The 14556-nt window shown below is 41.5% G+C and overlaps 1 protein-coding gene across 5 annotated transcripts in view; it reads right to left on the bottom strand.

Moving 5' to 3' along the window:
- LOC131216942 (uncharacterized) overlaps positions 1–14556 on the bottom strand; it is a 35294-nt gene that overhangs the window by 3441 nt on the left and 17297 nt on the right. The gene's annotated exons all lie outside the window — the stretch shown is intronic.

Here is a 14556-nt window from a genome sequence, read left to right as displayed (position 1 = left end):
TTTTCTTTTTTTCGCAAAAGCTAAAAGAATGGCATTTGAAGCATCCATACTCTTACGGGACACGTATACGGAAAGCTATTTTCCCAGATTTTCAGAGCAGAATTCAAAATCTCAAAATACTCACAAAAGAACCATGTTCTTTTTTCTTTTAAACTTCTAAACCATCCTTCATCCAAGTGCAACGTAGATCATTAAATCTAACCTTTAACAACTAGCTGTCCAGCAAAAAAATTACAGACAATATGAATAAACAATAGAAGCCTTTTATCAGTGATGGGCTGGGATACATGCATGGTTAGTATTGAGCAATGAGAATACACAACCATGGGGTAGTTCTTGATGACAGTGGGGCAGAGTTAATAATATTCTCAGGCCCGAATGGAATTAAGGATTCAGATTTCGCAATGGTAGTGGCTCTCCTTCAAGTTATCAAGAATATGGTTGATTATAATTTTATCCTAGCCAGTATTAGTGGAAGGAGATTCGAGGAATGCAACTTTCTCAGGCCAAGTCAAAGGCCTATCCATGGAGGGTGGCAGATGTAATGGACAAGGCGATGGAGATGTGTAGAGATAAGCATATTTCCTTTGCACATGTGAGCACAAGATTGTGCAGACAATCAAGCTAACACAGGGGCAATTAGAGACTCTATTCATTGAGAACAGGAGAGTGCTGTAATGTCTGTGTGTCTGCAGTGCATGCCTGTTGTCTGCTTCCTGTGTTCTTCTTTTGGGGCAGCCATTGTCAGTTTTGGTTCTGGTTCTGGTTCCAGGCTCTGAGTGTCTATGCCAAAAAAATTTGTATATCCTTTTCATCTTTTAAGTCATCCATTTAAAAAAGAAGAAGAAGAAGGAAACATGACCACAAAACGGGACCGGATTAGGAAGCTGAAACATGAGAACCGTACCCCACTCAAATCAACCACAACACCAGGGAAATGAGCCTATTCACCTCCTCGATTCGATGGAGGCAATGGTTACATGGCGATAGTCCCGATCTGGGCACAAAAAACAGCCCCACCTCTTCTCCTTTCCTCTCCCCTTTCTTTTTTCACCCTTTTTACGGTTTTGAAATCACAGAGATGGAGAGAGTGGGTGTGTGAGCGTGGAAGAGAGTGAAGAAAGAGTATAGGGAGAGTGAGAGGACAGACAAATAGAACAGAGAGAGAGAGAGGAGGAGGGAAGAAAAGGTGGTTCACCAACCAACTGCCCTCTCCTTTGTTGTTGAACATGTGTAGGACAGGTGGACCCCAATAGGGGTTGCCACATCATACATTTCCCACCCACCCCACATTGGGGAATATATTCTTAGCCTGTTTAAACAAGATTAATCGAGATTACCTTTGATGAGCATGAATCGATAAAGAGAGACCAGCTGGGATTTAAGTGTCTATATGCACAAGTGACCGTATGCTAAATGACCAGCACACTTCTCAAGTTCTCCAAGGCTTGCCCTAGACTAAAGTGACCATACAGATGAGTACAACCCTTGTTCTTAAGTCACTCTGCCTACACATGCACTTATCTTCTTATCGAGTCCAAAAAGCTTGTGTGTGTGTGTGTGTGAAATTTTCAAGAAATAGTTTACAAATAACCATTTCTGACAAAACTCAATAACATTGTGAAACATAAGTTTCAAAGTGCATAATCATGGTCCTAGGAAGCTAGTGTTGCTACCAAGGGATCTTCCTAGTGCAAATACGGAATTTGGAATTAACTAAGATGCTTTCCTAGCAGGCTGCATCAAATATGACTTTCCTGCTGTATACTAAAGTGGCGAGACTAAATCTCATCCTCATGAATGCAAAGGTAGATACTTACAATGTTCAGAGTATCTGTATCACTATACATATCGATGACCATCAATGACCATGTATATGAAAATATGTATTGGTATCACTGATATTATCGCTGATACTCGGAAAAAATATCATTAACAGAGGGAAACATTGGGGAAAAGTTGGAATTTTTCAATGAAGCAAGAAGCTGTTAAAAGACACATATTTGCATAGGTAGGAATCAAAATATTGCAAAAAAACAACTACAAATAGTAAGTTTCCATTTTATAGAAGCTTAACCATGTGTACTAAAAAAAAATCAGTATAAAATAAATATATAAAATTTGCAACCAATCAATAGATTGGCCAACACTCATTAATATATAAAATTTGCACATTGATTAACATTGAAAAATACATATTTTCCAATATAAAAATGGAAAAATTAGGATTTTAATCATTTCCCCCATTTTTCTCTTAAAAGTTAATTTTTTTTGCCACAAATCTATGTTAATGCATGGGAATTATGCATGGACGTGGATTTCTATTGCAATCCATGCTAACAGATTCTATGGATTTTTCATCACCTTCGAATTCTAACTGCTTTCGTTTTGAATCGAGATTTGTTTATAAATCCAAACTTTGATTCAATAAAAACCAAGAGTGATCGAAATCACCTAAGAAATTTATATTAAAAAAATGGAGATTTTTTAAGCTTTCGGAAAAATTCTCAATTTTCTATCAATTTTCGCCTATTTACGGATGTTTCCCTAGTATTGGGAATATTATCAATGGTATCATCAATACCAAGGAACTTTATAAGGGATTCCTCTCAAAATATCGTTGATATCAATAATAGCGCCAAATATCACCAATATTATTGAAAATGTTGGTGACATTTGGAAATTTTTAAATTGCCAACAGTTTTGGTATCGTTGTCCTAGTGATATAGATGACATGGATAATATTATCGATAATCTCCGATATTTGGAACACTAGATACATAAGGCCACAAGATTCAGCTACAAAACCGGCTGCTCGCACAATGCACTAATAGTATCGAATTGGGCATTTGCAGATAATTGGTCTACGAGCTTACAAATGCTCTGAGTACATAGGAGTTCATCATGCCACAAAGTAGACATTACCAAGCAAACCTCGGGTCTACAATACACAGGTCATGTCTAAAACGCATCTAGCAACTCATCTCAATAACTCATAAATTAGCTTCATATAGGCCATGATGTCATTAATAAACAAAGGTCCCATCTACAAGATTGATCACCACTTCAACTTAGTAACTCTTGACATTGCTACCACTATCAATGTCATTCAAATCCCAAAGTCTCACCCCTAGTCACCTCAGGCTATCATCTGCATAATTTGCAGAGATCAATAGTCATTAATGTGTGCATACCTTATTAAAACACACCTCAAAATCTCAAGTTGTGACTAGAGTTGCCACACCTTTGACATGCACTGGCTCATCCTCTACCTCGCTGCAAGGGGTGGTTACACCTCAAGTGGAACGTCATCCTGAACATACCTTTGGCTCGCATGTCAAGGATACCAATTCTCATGTGAGTGGGAAGACTGACTTGCCGGCAAAGAAAGGACCGCCTTACATTTGTTATTCACTAATAATGACATTTAGGCCTAGAAAAAAAAACGATTGTTCATGAATATAAAAAGCTATGAAGATTCTATGACATTTCATTTTACAGAAATATAAAACACATTAAATTAGTCGTTTATACCTTCCACTGCAACAAGAGAATTTCCAGTCCTACCATTCCTATCTCACATGTGCACGTCTCAACCACTGCATCCTAGAACTGTATTACTAGTGAAGAATATGAATGAGAAGTCTTCGTTCAAGCCAATTGTAGGAGAGTAGATTGTGTACTTTTGTATGTGCATTTGAATGTTTGGGATTTTTTATGTATGTGAAGCCTCATTTATAAGGGTGTGTTTGTGTGTGTGTGCACACTTTGGTGGACGATGGAAACAAAAGGAAAAAAGAGAAGAAAGAAAGAGCGGGTGGAAGGATGGAGGGAAGAAAGATAGGGAAATGAAAGGAAAGAAAAGAAAGGAGGGACGTGGTGGGGATCATCATTCTTTAATATTATCTAATCAATCACATGGTGGAGAAGAAAGAAGAGGAGAAGAAAATGAGAAGAAAAGAGAAACTTTAGAGAAAGGCTTGTGTAGAGAATAATCTCCGTTTGTACACCCTAATGATATTTTATTAATCCAATGAACATAAGGAATGGTGTCTTTAAGGAGCACAAAAGCATATATGCACATACCCTTATAAATGAGGCTTCACATACATATAAAATCCTAAACACTCACATGCACATACACACTCATGCATTCTACTCTCCCACACCAATCACATGCCTACCCTCGTGAAAGACATAAAACTCTCTTGAGTCCCATCTGCCTAACGTTTACTCAAATAAATCTCACAATAGGCTTTGTCATGGGATTAGTTAACATCTCTCAAGTGAGAATGTGGTCGAGCACAATCTGCTCATATCTTAATCTCTAACGTAATGTTTTGACTACTTATAATGTTTTGGATCCTTCACAAGATCTATAGCCAATGTGTCAGTCTTTATAAAGAGAGAGGAGCTCTAGCACTACAAAATACACCCAAGGCTCTCAAGAATCTTATAATCCATACCTTCTTTAGCTGCAATGTATTCAACTTTTGTTCTGGAAATGATAGTAGAATTTTTCTCTATGTTGCACTATGCAATGGTGCTTCCATTTCACATAAACACATATGCCAAGGTGAATTGTGTTCTAGAAATTGGAACCAGCTCCATGGGTCAGTGGTAGACAGATTGTTTCAACACTGAAATCATGTGATCGAGTGCCCACCTGGTGTGGGTGTGTGTAAAAAAAAAGGTGTTCATCTCCTTAAGAGACATCAGGATAAGCTTGCCCTTAGCTCAATTCCTTGATAACACATCATCAAGTCCTTTGTTCCTAAAAAACAAAAGAAAAATTTCTTGACTACTTGCCAATTCGCCTAGCTTTGATCATTTTGATAATGAAAGATAAGGCCCACAACGTAACATATATCAAATCCAATATGTAGCATCACATACATGAGACTGTCTCTTGCCCTAGCATAAGGTACTGAAGACATTTCTTTCCTCATTGTCAAACTATGAACACGTCCTTTTCCCTAGTTAAGAGTAATTGTCAATCAAGGTTTCAACTGGATTAAAATTGTGCATAATGATCCACTCCACGACTTTATCAATGTACAAAATCTAGGACAGTCTCAAAAAACTTCTTGAAGTGGTCTCTTGTGTTTTTCACTCCAAGGATAAGGTTTACCTCACCAGGGTTCTTTATTAAAAAAATTCAGTGAAGCCAATCCTTGGTCAATAGCAATATCCTTGTATTGTTGCCTGCTAAAAAGATGTCATAGACATACAACAAAAGTATCAGGAAGTGCCTTACAAACTAATTCACATGCACACAATGGTCTTCTTCACACAAATTCAAAAAGAAGTGATAGCTTCATGGAATCTCATGTACCAGTATCACAAGGATTGTTTCAGCCTTTCAATAAACTTCGATAGCTAATAGACCTTGCTCGCCTGATTCTCCTTAACATATCCCACGGCTTGTTCCATATACATCTTCCTCTAATCTCTATTCAAGAAAGCAGTCTTTATGTTTATTGATACAACTCCCAGTTAAGGTTTGCTACAATTGTTAGAATCATATGGATAGATGTAAATCTCACCATGGATAAAAAGGTCTCTTCATAATCAATACCTTATCACTTATCGCGCTTTATATTTGTTGACTGAGCCATCCACTTTCCTTTTAGTTTTGAAGACTCAATTATAGTGATCAGCTTATGTCCCCTTGGAAAATGAACCAATTCCCATACACGGTTAGGGTTGTCAATGGGTCAAGCTTCAGGCCAAATTTTCAACTGTTCGGTCTGGGCTTTTGGGTTGGGCCTACGCAAATTTCTGCATTTGCTAGGCCCAAGCCCAACCCATTGACAAGCCTACACACAGTTTCTCTCCATCGAGTTAATTTCTTCGCCCACGTGACAAGCCTGTGCAAAATCTGGGATACAAGCGTGATGATAGGAGCTGGGTCATCACCATCTATTGCGATACATACACCTCTCCGTGTCCGTTTTTTGTTTGAATGGTGCATCTTCTTAGAATTCCTACATATGACTTCATCACAACTTGGGAAAAGTAGTCAACGCACTCCCACTGCCTTCATGAATCATGAGAATACCTTGATCACTATCATTTTAGGATGATACTTACACTATCTCAAGTTGCTTCTGGCATTTCAGAGAGTTTTACTTCTATGCTCTCTTCCTGCTGGGATTTTTTTTTTAAAAAAGAGTTCCTGTTCGGATATTGGTTGTCTATGAACATCAATCTTAGGACTCGATTTCAATCCATCTACAATGTTCTTTGGATGCCAACACAACTACTTTGGAGTAGAAAGGATATCAAATAAAAGTGCATACAATTATCCTTTAATGCAGTTTGTCTCACTGCAGACAGGAATTAAGATATGACCAATCAATCCCCACAAATGCAAATCACCCAGTGATGGACTTCTCCAGTCCATAATTTATAGAGCATTTTGGGAATTGATTTAGAATAACTTTATTCAATACATAGTCATAAGAGGTGCGTCTACCAGAAAATAGTTGATAAATTTGCATGGACCGCCATTTATCTGACCATATTCAATAATGTTTTGTTTCTCCTTTTTTGTTATACCATTTTGTTGGGGGTGTAGAGCATGATGCAATACCAAACTGTGAGAGCATTCTCATAATATGGCTAAAAGATAGCTTGTGTACACTACACCTCTATCTATCCTCAATACTGCAATAGTTTTATCTACTTGGATTTCCATTTCTTGCCTGTCCTTCTGAAAATAGCCAAGTGCTTCAAAATTCTGAGAAATTAGTTATATTGTCCTGTACCGCAAGTAATCATCAAGAAAGTAATAACACCCTGGCAAATTTTCTGGGCTCAAATATAATAGTCCACATATTCGACAAGAGCATGTTTGATCTAGAAGCCTTGAGAACCAGATTTCTTGAGCTTTCTCTCAAGTCCTACTCAATCATACACATGCCCAGTGGACCCTTAACACATTGCATATTTCTTTCAAAGTGCCTTAGTTGCATATTTCTTTCAAAGTGCCTTAGTTGTGTGCAATGTGGGGCCCCAACAGATCAACTTGGACAATTAGCCTGCTGCACGACAAGTTCATATGTGCCCCATGATAGGAGACTATCGAGCAACAATGTGACAGGTAAGTTGTAATAAGGTGACAAGGGAGCGAGAACAAGGGAGCCCCAATAGGGAAGGGGGACCATAGGGTGACAACAAATAGTAGGGGCGTGATGGGGCAAAACGAGTTTGGCAGCATAGCAGGGCAACAAGAGCACTACAACACAATAAGGGCACAGCAACACGAAAGGCAACAAGTGAACAACATAGAAATAAGGTAGCATGGCCATAACAACTTCGCAGGGCGACAAGTTAATCACAGCATATGCATCGCAACAAACATCTTGTGACAGTCTTGTCATAGCGTACATGTCACAACAGTCTTGTCATGACACCATGGCAAACGTGTTACAACAGTATTGCGGCACAAAGGTTCCAGCATATAAGTCAAGACAAACGTTCAGTGGGATATGTGTCATGGTGTGGCCGCGCATTGTGGATTGTTGTAGGACATATGTACATCATGTCATTTTTCACCATTATCTCTCATCGAAGTCATGTTAATCCCGCTTTGATACCGCTTGATTGGGCTGCGATACACGTGCAGTTAGGATCAAGCAGCGTGGCTATAAAAGGTGACCAAATCTAAGAGGTGAAACATGAAAATCCATGGCTTGCTGAAATCAACTCAATTGGACAAGGACAATGGTTTACCGAAGAGTGGTCCCGATCAAGGGCATAAAGGCCAGCTCCACCTCTTCATTTCTTTCCTAAACCTTTTCCTTAGTTTTGAAATCAAAGAGACTTAGAGGGTTCAGGTGTGGAAGAGAGCAAAGAATGAGAGAGAGGGAGGTTAATGATGAGAGGGAGAGGCGGGTCACCGATTGATCGCCCTCACCTCTCTTTTGAACATGTGTAGGAGTGTAGATACCCTACCCTGATAAATCGTGCACTCGAAATTGAACCAAAACCAATGGCAAACCTGAACCCACAAACCCTTGGGCAACCAGCAACTCGGAAACCCTAATTGAGCACTTGTTCACCCCAAAATCCACAAGACCACCCCATAACCAAATCCAGAGTGACACAAGGCCCCTACAAGACCCTCCCTTTGAACCAACAGATCAAGCCACAGTAAGAAATTCCATGCCGGTGAAAATCAGATTTCTGCTGGCACCTATTTGGCAAATCAGGGGGCCACCTATGAACACCCAGAATCAACATAGAGTAGTCTACGAATACAAAATGGGAGTAGCTAGGTAGTGAACATAAGATTTCTGCTATTTTTTTTCTACCCTACCAAAAAGTCAATTATCTTTCCAAAAGGCTGCACGCAGATCCTTGGGCTAGTTGCATTGAGATTCGAGCTCCAACGAAAATCTGATTTCCACTGGATGCTCGGGTTGCTTTGTAGGTACTACAAGTCCTCTGTCCCACACATCTAACCAGCTCGAGTTACCCCCGAATCTCGGTGAAATTACAATTCTTACCATACCCTTAGCCTGCCAAAGAGTGTCATGTGTCCAACAACCAATCAGAGCATGTCACGTGGCACTTTCACTTCTTAACTTCCCACCTTTTACAAAAATGTCACCAACCCATCTATAAATATTCATTCCAAGCATTCCGTGATTCTCTACCGGGGGGGGGGGGGGAGAGAGAGAGAGAGAGAGAGTGAAAAAACAAGTGAGCATCCACCCATCCAAGCCATCCATTTCATATCACTTATCAAGCCTAACCCATCCATTTGGCCAAGCCAACGCAATGGTTTAAGTCAATCGGTGTAGGGCTAGGATTTGAGATCCATGATCTTCTCTTAGGAGAATTGTCATAGCTCTCATTTCTCCTCTCAAATCTCCACACACACAAGGCATCCTTATCGTTCACGTACTTCACTTTCTTTACTTATTGCACAACTCCCCTCTCATCCTCTCCTGCTTCTTGTCAAATGACTTTCTAGCAGTGTTCGAGTTGTCGGTATCGCTACAAGTTTCGCTGGCCGGAGATAAAGATATAATATCGTTATCGCCGATAACCAGAAATGTAGGGAAAAAGAGGGAAACATGGAGAAAATGGTGGAATTTTTCAGTGAAACTTCAGGACATGCCTAAATACATATATTTACATATTCAGGAATAAAAAATTTGCAAAAAGAATATATTAAATTAAAAGTTTTCATTTAATGGGGGCCAAAAAGCATGCGTTGTTGTAAGAAATCACTCAAATAGTAATCAAAATGAGTTTATATAATACAAATGCAAGCTTCCAACAATTAAGACATGCAAAAGTAAATAAATTTAAAAAATACACATTTCTGGCCATTTTTCATCCCCACATAGAGTGACGAGGTGGCTCGTAATCATTGTCTGGATCCCGTGGCAGTTGAGAGTAGTACTGTTGCCCAACATATTGGCAGTACTGTTCCCTAGTCATCCTCTGCTAGTACCAATTGAGGAACTCTCTTATATACCTCTGATAGTCATCCTCCCCAAACTGTACGAGTACGCCTAGACGTGGGAATTGCGTGACATACATCGATGGCATTTCCTGAGCAAGGTACTGAGGGAACAGATCAAGTCTAACCCTGACTCCATGATAGTATTGCTGTCAGTCGTACGGGTATCCCGAATATCCACCTGTCAAAAGGTCATGATTCGAAGAACTATCTTCTGGCTACCTGTACTCATGGGTAGATGAGCGTGACTGAATGTCAGAGCTGTCACGGCCATACCCATGATATCCCCCATGAGCATAAGGTGGGACAGAGGTGGAGCTCCCCCAATCTGAACTTATGTCCATAGATGACAAGCTGCGTGTGAGGGCATCAGCCGCGGCGCGTCCGGCTTTCTTCTTCGAACGACGTTCGAACATATATGTGAGCTCCGATGCTCTCGCCCTGGATGGTGGACGAGATCCATGGTCCATGTCCTGAGTGGCATGGTCAAAGCTTTGCTCCTCAGTGAACTGGCCAACGGATCGTTGGCTCTGAGCCGTCGTATATCCTCCACCACTGCCACCCCTACCCCCACTAGTACCACCCATACTAGTGTCGGTGCCTCCGTCCCCTCTCTCATCACCGTCGTCATCATCGTGGTCATCATCATCGCTGTCGTCGTCATCCTCAAGACCAGTGTTGAGTGGGGGTTGAGTCTTATCATCATCATCACTCACTACGACTTGATGATGGGGTGGGGGCCGTGAAGATGCTTCCTCACCCTCATTGGAACGTGCCGAACTCCTCACCAAAGGATCAAAGGAGTCTGTATCCGCCTTTTGTTCAGATACTACCTGATCAACGTCGATACCTAGAGCTGCTGCTCCCTCGGCTACCTGTGGAGAAGGGCCTCCCTCCACATCATCTAAATCAGCTGATTTGACCCACTCATAAAGTGGGTCCTCATCATCATCACCTATCTGTGCCATGTTACCTATAGACAACAGGTCCAGTGGGTCCTGATTTTCCTCTATGTCTCGATCTACACGCAACTGCCTCTCTCTTAACTTCATATTGTAGTGGCAGTAAACGAGCTTTTGCAGCTTCTCATATGCCAACCTGTTCCTCTTGCTAGTGTGTATGAGTGACCATGTGCTCCAATTCCTCTCACACGGTGAGGAAGATACAGTCTGTGTGAGAACACGGACTGCTAATAATTGCAGTGCGGGCGTGTCGACTCCGTACATCGCCCACCACTCACCTATATATCCATAAGGAGCTTAGTTTAGTTTGAAGTTTAAAAGAAAAATGCAATTACCTAATTATGTTACCATACTTACATGGCATCATCGTTTCAGTCGATGCTTTTGCTAATGCGGATGAGAACGTACCCTTCGCATCCCTAAATCGCAATAACTGTAAACACGGATTCACAGGTCATTATTTTTAATCACCCATATTTCTAGAGGCTATAAGGAAGAAAATTTATTGCATTACCTGGTTACCGAAATCTGCATGCGCTGTTGATTCTGGGAACAATCGTTCGAACACCTCGTGGACAGCCATCGTCAAATTTTGATTCTCATGGAGCCGACGTTTGTAATGAAATTTGGGATTCAGATAGTATGCTGAAACCCAAATATTAGTTGCTCAGTTGTATTAACATGCAAACAGAAGTGATGCTTAAGGTACTCAGTTGTATTAAGAAACTTACCGGCTTAGTGGAGTGGATGCTCGAGGGTCCTGGTCCATCGATGATCGATGATACTGATCACCCACTGATACGAACTGGGGATTGCAGTCATTATTCCTTCTCTCATAATTCTCATAAGCTCATACATTGACCCTATCGAAGGCCACATCTCATTATCTACGGCTCGTAGGACCTTGTACATCGAATGCAAAAAGGAAACGACGTTGTGAACTTTTTCCCAAAAGGAATCGGAAAGCACTATCTTCGAACAGGTCTTTGCACCCTCGGTCTTCTTCTGATTCCACTCCATGTATTTCTCGGATCTGAACAAATTTCTCAGACCCACGCGGTGCCTATATAAGCTGTCGAGTGCAATGAAGTTCGTGGCGAACCGTGTCGTGCCTGGTCGAACAATGTCCCCTCCACAACACTCATACATTGCAGCCAACAACCATGAGTGATTGTATATAAAGTTTGTCACTCTCCTCGCATCCTGGATAGTCTTCTTGACAGAATCCCTCTGGCCTATCTCCTCGAGCATTAAATCAATGCAGTGTGCTGCACACGGGGTCCAATAGAGATTGAACTTCTTCATCAATTTCTTCCCCGCCTTAACGAACGCACTGCCATTGTCCGTCACAACTTGGACAACATTCTGGGACCCAACCTCTCTAATCACTCTTTTTAGGAGAGCATATATGTATTCGTGCTCTTTTCTTTTGGCCGATGCATCAATGGATTTGAGGAAAACTGGTTGTCCTCTACAGTACACCATGAAATTGATAATGGACAATTTCGTAGGTCCCGTCCACCCATCACACATGATTGTCACCCCGTACTGCTTCCAGTTTGGCTTGAGTCCACGTACCCAAGCTTGCATCTCCTCGTGCTCCCGATCGAGGTAGACGCCAAGAATCTCCTGTGGCGTGGGAGGCTTCACGCCGGGCCCGGCACGCTGCACCTCCTCAATCATATTTTTAAAGTGAGGACTGACTGCTGCATTTGCTGGTATATGGCTCGAGATGAACCACCTAGATATAGCACCACCTAGTTTCTCCCTAAGCCCCTTGCTCCACGTATTTTTTAATCTTTTTTTATTAACACCTGCGATGGGTGCATCTGGGACACGAGCGCTTTGCGTCCGTTGTATGACATGCCCGCTGCCTCCCTCAAAACGTCTACTGCTCCCACCAGCTTCATGTTGAGACATCCCAAACGACGGCCTACTCTCATCAATCCGTCTTCTTTGCTCCCTCTCCCACTCTGAAGCCCGAGACTCATGAATCACTTGTCTAAAATCACTCCTTTCTCGAGCCGTAACACAATCATTAGGGTATGCGATCACCTCATCGCCGTCGTCATCATGCTCGTCGATAGCACCTACGCCCCGTCTAGTGCCTCGTAGCTCTTCCCTCATATCCCTCTCCCAATCATTTTGTTGCAGCTTGCATGACTTCGCTTCAGTCAACACTCTTCTCATCTCCTCTCTCACTGGCCTTGTTACACTTAGACAGTCTTTCACGTTCTTGTATCCCCCTGCTAAATGTTCTTTTAGCCTAGACACTCCCCCACTCCGTATCACTTGGCCGCAATAGTTGCATGTGGCTCCATATTTATTCCTCTCCACTGGCCGTCCATGTTTCCACCCTATGTCCCTTGCTCCTCCTTTTTCCGATCCAGACGACATTGTGCTCCCTAGTAGTATACAAATTTGCAATAATCGACAAAAAAAAGTGCGGACAGATTGAATTTTACTTTATGAATGCATGTGCATGTGCAGCCCCAGCCTCATCCACGACAATGCGGTCCTGATTATGGGGCCCACCTTGATGTATTTATTCTTCCATCGCAAGTTTGATGCATGGAGCATTCACATTTGGCCCACCATATCAATGGCTTAGATCACTGAATCATGGGCCTTACTTGTACAAGTACCAACTGTAACCTGAACAAGTCAGGTTCCTAGATCGAGCATATTGCTTCATCCTTCAAAGCTATTAATGGAGCATGAGATCTAGAACATTGGTAACTGAATGGATGGATGATCCAGGCCAATTAGAGGGAGCGTCCACAAATTCAATGGCAATAACAAGTTCTCTGATCAAATACTGAGAATATCCGACAAGTATCAAAAATGGGCTATGGACCATCAATAACAGGTCCCAACACATGAACGGTCCAGATTTTCTAAACGTGCACACGTGTAAAGAGATGAGAGGTGCTTGATGGCAAAGATAAAAGCATTTAATCAGGTACTATACAGCTAAAGTGCACCATACTACCAATAAATGCTTAACACTTTTTCCCTAATCGGGTCCCACCGTTGAAACATTTATAAGGCCCACCATTATGTATTTTTTAGATCCAACCTATTCATAAGTTAACATAGAAATAGATGAAGTGAAAACAAAAATATCAGCTTGATGGGAAACTTCTTTGGCCCTGGGGAAGTTTTGAACGGTGGATCACTGTCCCCACTGTTTTCTATGGTGGGGTCCACTTGAACTTTAAATCTATCTCATTATTTTTCTCATGCCATAAAACTCTCTCTGAATGGATGGACGGTATGAATTCAACACATGCATCATGGCGGGGTCCACAAAGCTTGGTGACGTCACTTCAGTAACGCCCTGGGAACGGATTGGCTACTCCCCCTGAAACCAGCCATTGGCTGGTGGTCGGTGCTCTATGGGGCCCACCATGATGTATGTGTGTCATCCATGCTGTCCATATATTTTTATATATCATTTTATACATGATAAAAAAAAATGAAGTATATCTCTATCTCAAGGGGACCACATTATAGGAAACAGTGTTGAATGAATTTTGACCATTAAAAACATTTTGGGGGCCATAAAAGTTTTGGATGAAGCTGATATTTATTGTTTCCCTTCAGCTGGGTCTTTATGACCAAATCAACAGATTGGATGTCAAATAAACAGTACAGTGGGCCTTAGGAGGATTTTAATTATGAATATCCATTCATTATTTTTGTCCTGTGGTGTGGCCCACCTAAGATTTATATTCCGATCATTTTTTGTATCAAGCCCTAAAATGATCTGTAAAAATGGATGAACGGAATGGATGAAAAACATACATCATGTTGGGGCCCACAGCACCGACCACCAGCCACGGTGCTGGTGTCAGGGGGAGTAGCCAATCCGTTCCCAGCGCCCCCTGGCAGATTCGGATTGTGTACCCAGTAACTGGGTACCCTAAGTGTATTGAGTAAACTCTATGGGGCCCACCTTCATTCATGCATTTTATCCAACCCGTTCATCCATTTTACCAGATAATTTTAGGGCTTTAGCCAAAAAAAGAAGCCTATAAAAATATCTTGTGGACCACACCAAAGTAAACAGTGTGAATTGAACTTCTACCGTTGAAAAGTTCTTGGGGGCTACGG

Source organism: Magnolia sinica, chromosome 10 (assembly GCF_029962835.1).
Source record: "Magnolia sinica isolate HGM2019 chromosome 10, MsV1, whole genome shotgun sequence".
NCBI classification, from domain to species: domain Eukaryota; kingdom Viridiplantae; phylum Streptophyta; class Magnoliopsida; order Magnoliales; family Magnoliaceae; genus Magnolia; species Magnolia sinica.
The sequence above is the reverse complement of the archived record's forward strand: the minus strand, read 5'-3'. Positions and strand labels throughout refer to the sequence as shown.